We start from the raw sequence: 6000 nt of genomic DNA, 5'->3' as shown, positions 1-6000 counted from the left end.
AAATAATTTTTGAATTGAGTTTTGAGTTATGTGTTTGGTTATAATTTGAGTGTGGAATTGTGTTTTGAGTTTAAATTATTAAAATTAAAAAATTAAAATATTTACAAAATAAAATAAAATATTTAAATAAAAATTATATATTTAAAATAAAAAATAATTTTTTAAAAACATTTTTTAATATTTTTAAAAAATAAATCTAAAAATACTATTCCAAACACTCTAAACTTATCCTCCAATCCAAAAACATTTTTTAATATTTTTAAAGGGAAGGGCAATAATGTAATTTCTGAAGGAAAAAGTGACACCGTTTAGTGATTTTTGACAGCAAGGGGGAATTTTGATATTATCAGGTAAAGTAGGGGAGGTTACTGTAATTATTCAAATCACAGGGGAGGTTCCTGTATTTGTCAGAAACCTTAGGGGAGGTAAATGTAATTTACCCTAAAAAAAATTTAGACACACGTCACTATTATGTAAATTTTTTGATAATTTTTGAGATGCCTACCAGGGCTGTTTGCGGGCTAGTTTTCGCCCGATCGGTTTTGGTGTGGGTCATGAAAAGTGGACCTAGAGCTGTCTGATTTGTGGGTTGTGGTTTTTGTTGGTGAGTTAATCGATTATGCAGGTGGGCGCAAATCGGTTGAATATTATAATATTATTTGATGGATTGAATATTTGTATAAAAAAAAATAGAGTCAATATCAATATGAATATATATCTATATATTACATATTTTGCTATTGTGTTGGACTATTACTGCTTTAGCGAGAGAGAAAAAGAGCAAGAGATGAGAAAAGAATGAAAAATGACTCTTGAACTGTTTTACTACTGTATTGCTTGGGTTAAGGTAAGAACAAACAAAATAAAAGTAACTCTTGGCCCTTTGCTTGCAGTAGGATAAAAATTACACCCGCATCCGCCTATACATAATTCTCAAAACTACCTAAAAACGTAAGGTAAGATCGGACGGTTTGTGTGAGTGGATTAACACTATACCCTTTTGTAATATAGTAATAATATTATTGATTAAAATAAAAGACCAACAAATAAGAGATGAACATGTGGAAGGGGATAACTACGAGTCAACTGTGGGGTTTTTTTTTTTTTTTTTTTTTTTTTTTTAAATTATGAGATGTCTGGTCGTTACCACCCGTCGTTCCAACCGCTCTTGCAAAGAGCAAGGATCCTCCCCTTCATCTCTCTCCTTTATTCCCTCTTTGCAGGGGCTTTCGGGTCCACTTTGAGGCCCAATTTTGATAATCTAAACCGTTCATATTTTAATATTTATTCAGTATATCATACCTGTAAAAAATCAAATTGATCGGATATCAGAAAGTATGCGCTCAAAAAATTGGGACTATAACTATTTTTTAATAAACAGTTTTTCGTACACATACTTTCTGATATCCGATCAACTTGATTTTTTACAGGTATGATATATTGAATAAATCTTAAAATATGAACGGTTCGGATTATCAAAATTGGGCCTCAAAGTAGACCCGAAGGCCCTACAAGGAAGGAAAGAAGGAGAGAGATGAAGGGGAGGATCCCAATTCCTCTTGCAAATATCCTTTTCTTTTCAGCTCTCTTTCTCTCACTAAACCCACAGTTTTTTCCACACACACAACCAACCCATCTCTCATCTCTTTCTTCCCATCTCTCTCTCTCTCTCTCTCTGAGTCTTAAGAGTGTGTGTTGTTTGTGCCAGTGGCTATACAAGCTATGGACAAACCTCCCCGGAAACAAGCCAAGACCACCACTAGTAGTACCACTTCTGAAGGTAACTCTACTCTCTCTCCAATCACATAATCAAACACAAAATATAAATAATGAATAAAATTTTACGAAATTTGTTAGTGGAGTCTAATTTTCAGAAACCTTGTCCGTTTATATGTATTGTATATTCATATATATTATGTGTCCCTACAAATATATTCTATATTCATATATATTATGTGTTAAGATTGTGATTAGTTTCTGTGTGCTTAAATTTATTCATATTCTTTTTTCCCATTTTTCTTCTTCCTCTTATTTAAACTGTGTCTTGTGGAATTCAATTTATCAGTTCTTAGTGGAATCTTTCCTTGGTGTCCTTGTTTGGTTCCCTAGAAAAAGGCTCTTAAAGAATATTTTTATTGTTTGTTGATTGTTGTTGTAAGATAAAATGATAGAGAGAGAAATTGATAGTATTATGATTGATTGTATTGATTGATTTATATTGTTATGTATTACAACTCCTATATATAGAAGAGAATGTGGTAGTAGGTGTAGGTGGTAGGTGGAGTGAAGTGGAGGTGGTAGGTGGTAGGTAGAGTGGATGGTATGTTTACATTTTACAATTTACATTTTACATTAACAGCCCCCCTCAAACTCAAGGAGGATAGGTACTAGCCAACTTGAGTTTGAAGAGAGTAACAAAACAGAAAAATAAAATAAAACAGGATAGGAGACACAGTATGGTCGTGTCAGACAGTTTATGGGGTCATGTCGGACCGTTGTAGCAGGACAGTTTACGAGGTCATGTCGGACCGATGTAGCAGCTGACCGGAATCAATGTCGGGACAGTTTATGGGGTCATGTCGGACCGTTGTAGAAGCTGACCGGAATCAATGTCGGGACAGTTTATGGGGTCATGTCGGACCGTTGTAGAAGACAGTTTATGGGGTCATGTCGGACCGGTGTAGAAGACAGTTTATGGGGTCATGTCGGACCGATGTAGCAGACAGTTTATGGGGTCATGTTGGACCGTTGTAGCAGGACAGTTTACGAGGTCATGCCGGACCGGTGTAGAAAACAGTTTACGGGGTCATGTCGGACCGTTGTAGAAGACAGTTTACGGGGTCATGTCGGACCGGTGTAGCAGACAGTTTACGGGGTCATGTCGGACCGCTTGTAGAAGACACTGTGTGGTCGTGTCAGACCGTTGTAGAAGATTGTGGTGGTGCACCAAGGGGGTGACTTAGGGAGTGCGCCTTGAGCGACTTATACATGATACTGTGTATAACCCCCCCTCAAACTCAAATAGGTGTGAAGATAGAAACCTATTTGAGGTTGAAACAAAGGGATTGATAAAGCTGACCGGGATAGAATACACTGTATGAGTGTGTAGATAGGCTGCCCAAAAAATATACATGTAGATAGATATCGAGCCCTCAAAAGGCGTGCCCTCAAAAGGTGTGCCTGCACCCTCAAAAGGCGTGTCATCAAAAGGCGTGCCCGAATCATCAAAAGACGTGCCAACTGCATCAAAAGACGAGCCATCAAAAGGCGTGCCAAGTTGTCGGCGAGCGCCGAGCGGCGCATGATGCGCGTGTCTGCCTCTGTGTCATTGTCTTTATAAACCGAAGCGGAGGAGGCAGAAACTGAGACAGAAAAACTAAGAGAAACCTCTGAAAAAAAAATCTTCGTTTTTGCTGAGAAAAAAAAATACTCTGTAACACTCTGTTGCGAGAGATGGCTTCGTCGTCCCGTGGTCTGCTGACTCTCTTTCCCGACCTCAACGAGTCAACAAGAGAGATAACGGGTGCGGTGTCCCGTGAACCTCAACCAAACACCACTGGGTTTGCTCCGTTGAACTTTCCGATGCAGGCGGTGGAGCAAAAAATGGCAGTGCAAACGGATGTGGAGGCGAATCAGTATACTTTGAAGGCATGTGTGGAGTCCATGACGGCGGTCACAAACTTGTCGCACCGGCTGCAGAGTAGGACAAATGAGGTGCAGCAATTAAACTCCCAGCTGGCTCTGCTCCAACGCATGTATAAGGATGCGCGAGCAGAGATAAGCGTGCTAAGGGCAGAAAACAAGGAACTGAAGCGAAAGGCCACCGTGATGTTCCGATTTGGAGGGCCGCCATATGCTGCAGTGGAGGAGCAGGGAGTAGTGATCATGCCCAGTGGAGGGGGTGACACGGAGGCAACACCGGCAAGGGCCGTGCAGGACGGAGGCAAAAAGAAGAGACCGGCTGCAGAGTAGAGAAGAAAAATCCCGCCTGTGGATGTGGTTGTTTGGGTTTTGTTTGTTTGGTTTTTTTGTTTTTTTTTTTTTTGTTTTTTTTTTTTTTTTGTGCGGTTGTGATGTAAAATTGGGATCGGGGTTGAGCCCGGCATGAAAAAAAATGACAAGTTTGTTGTGTTTTTTTTTTTTTTTTTTTTTTTGTTTGTTTGTTTGTAAAATTGTGATCGGGGTGGATCCCTGAGATGAATAAAATAGGAGTTGTTGTGCAAATTTGTAAATTGTTTTTTTTTTTTTTTTTTTTTTTGGTTGTGAAAAGAAGGGATTCGAAAAAAAAAATAAAAAGAAATAAATAAATAAGGGGATGGTGATGAAATGATGAGTGTGGGGATGATGAATATATAATGATGAAGAAAAAAGAATAAAAGTGGGAGTGGGAACAGACTGTTAATGGTTCTGAAACAGTGGGATGAAAAAGAAAAAGAAAAAAAATATATATATATATATATAATAATAATAATAAAAAGAATGGAACAAAGTGGGAGTGTGTGGAGAATTATTATTTTAGAGGATGGGGTATGGGCAGCATGATGATTATGTCTTTGTTTTGGGGGTGTGAATGTATGGTGTGTGGGTTGGTGCCGAGAGTGAGAAAGCTGGTTTGGTGAGGAAAGGAAAAGGAAGTGGAGTGTCAGATCCACTCACACTTGTTTTTGTGTTTTTGCTTTTAAACAAACATGGCTCTCATAGAGAGAGAGAAAGAGAAAACTAGCAGTAGACTCAAATATGGGTAGTATTTGTATCCCAGTATTTGATATGAAAGAAGATTCTGTAGGAAAATCAGAGAAAATAATGGAAGCATGCAGGGAGTGGGGATGTTTCAGGATCATCAACCACGGCGTCCCACCGGAGTTGATGGCGGAGATGAAGGCGGCGACGCAGTCTCTGATGGAGCTCCCGGTGGAGATCAAACGGCGGTGATGATGAGGACGATACTGAACCGGAACATGATGAGGGTACTGAACCGGCACCGCAATCGGGACATGGAAAGCAGGGTTGGGACCAAGTCACCTCGGTGGCCCGAGGCGAAGAAGAAGAGGAGGAAGAAGATGAGTTGCTGCGAGGGACGAACTCGGGTGCAGCGGCGGCACCATCGACGTGGCAAAGGTGGCGTTGCATACATGGAAAGCAGGGTTGGGACCAAGTCACCTCGGTGGCCCGAGGCGAAGAAGAAGAGGAGGAAGAAGATGAGTTGCTGCGAGGGACGAACTCGGGTGCAGCGGCGGCACGATCGACGTGGCAAAGGTGGCGTTGCATGTCTGAATATGTGTGTGATTTCCGTCTGTTGAGTGGTGTGTGTTATTTGGTCTCTAGAGAGAGAGAGATGGCTAGAGAGAGGAAGATGAAGTTACAGTCTGGGTATGTGTAGAGGTCCGGCGGGCGGCCAAGGCGAGGCTGCCGCCCGCCGGTGAAGCAGAATGAATAGGTTCTTAACCTTGCTCTGATACCATGTAAGATAAAATGATAGAGAGAGAAATTGATAGTATTATGATTGATTGTATTGATTGATTTATATTGTTATGTATTACAACTCCTATATATAGAAGAGAATGTGGTAGTAGGTGTAGGTGGTAGGTGGAGTGAAGTGGAGGTGGTAGGTAGAGTGGATGGTATGTTTACATTTTACAATTTACATTTTACATTAACAGTTGTTGTGCAGAAGTGAGTAGCATAGTGTGGGAGTTCATAAAAATGACTTCACAAGAGGAAGATGTTATCAACAGGATGTACAGACTAGTTGGAGACAGGTATGAGAAATTTTTTTCCACATTCACGATAAGTTATTGGTTGGTTTTGGGCACCGTCACATGCTGTCTCACGTGTTCTGATTGATAGAGATGGTAGGATGTGCGATTTTATATTAAGTGATTAAGAAACCTGAAGGGTATAAGAATTTGTGATTGGTTAATAGTATGATCGCGTAGTGTCTCTAGATCAATTAATAATTTTTTTACATTTACACAATTTCAAACTAACTAGTGTTTTCGA

The sequence above is a fragment of the Camellia sinensis genome, chromosome 11 (genome assembly GCF_055761805.1).
Source record: "Camellia sinensis isolate YWXY chromosome 11, ASM5576180v1, whole genome shotgun sequence".
Taxonomy (NCBI): Eukaryota; Viridiplantae; Streptophyta; class Magnoliopsida; order Ericales; family Theaceae; genus Camellia; species Camellia sinensis.
This window is presented reverse-complemented; position numbering follows the sequence as displayed.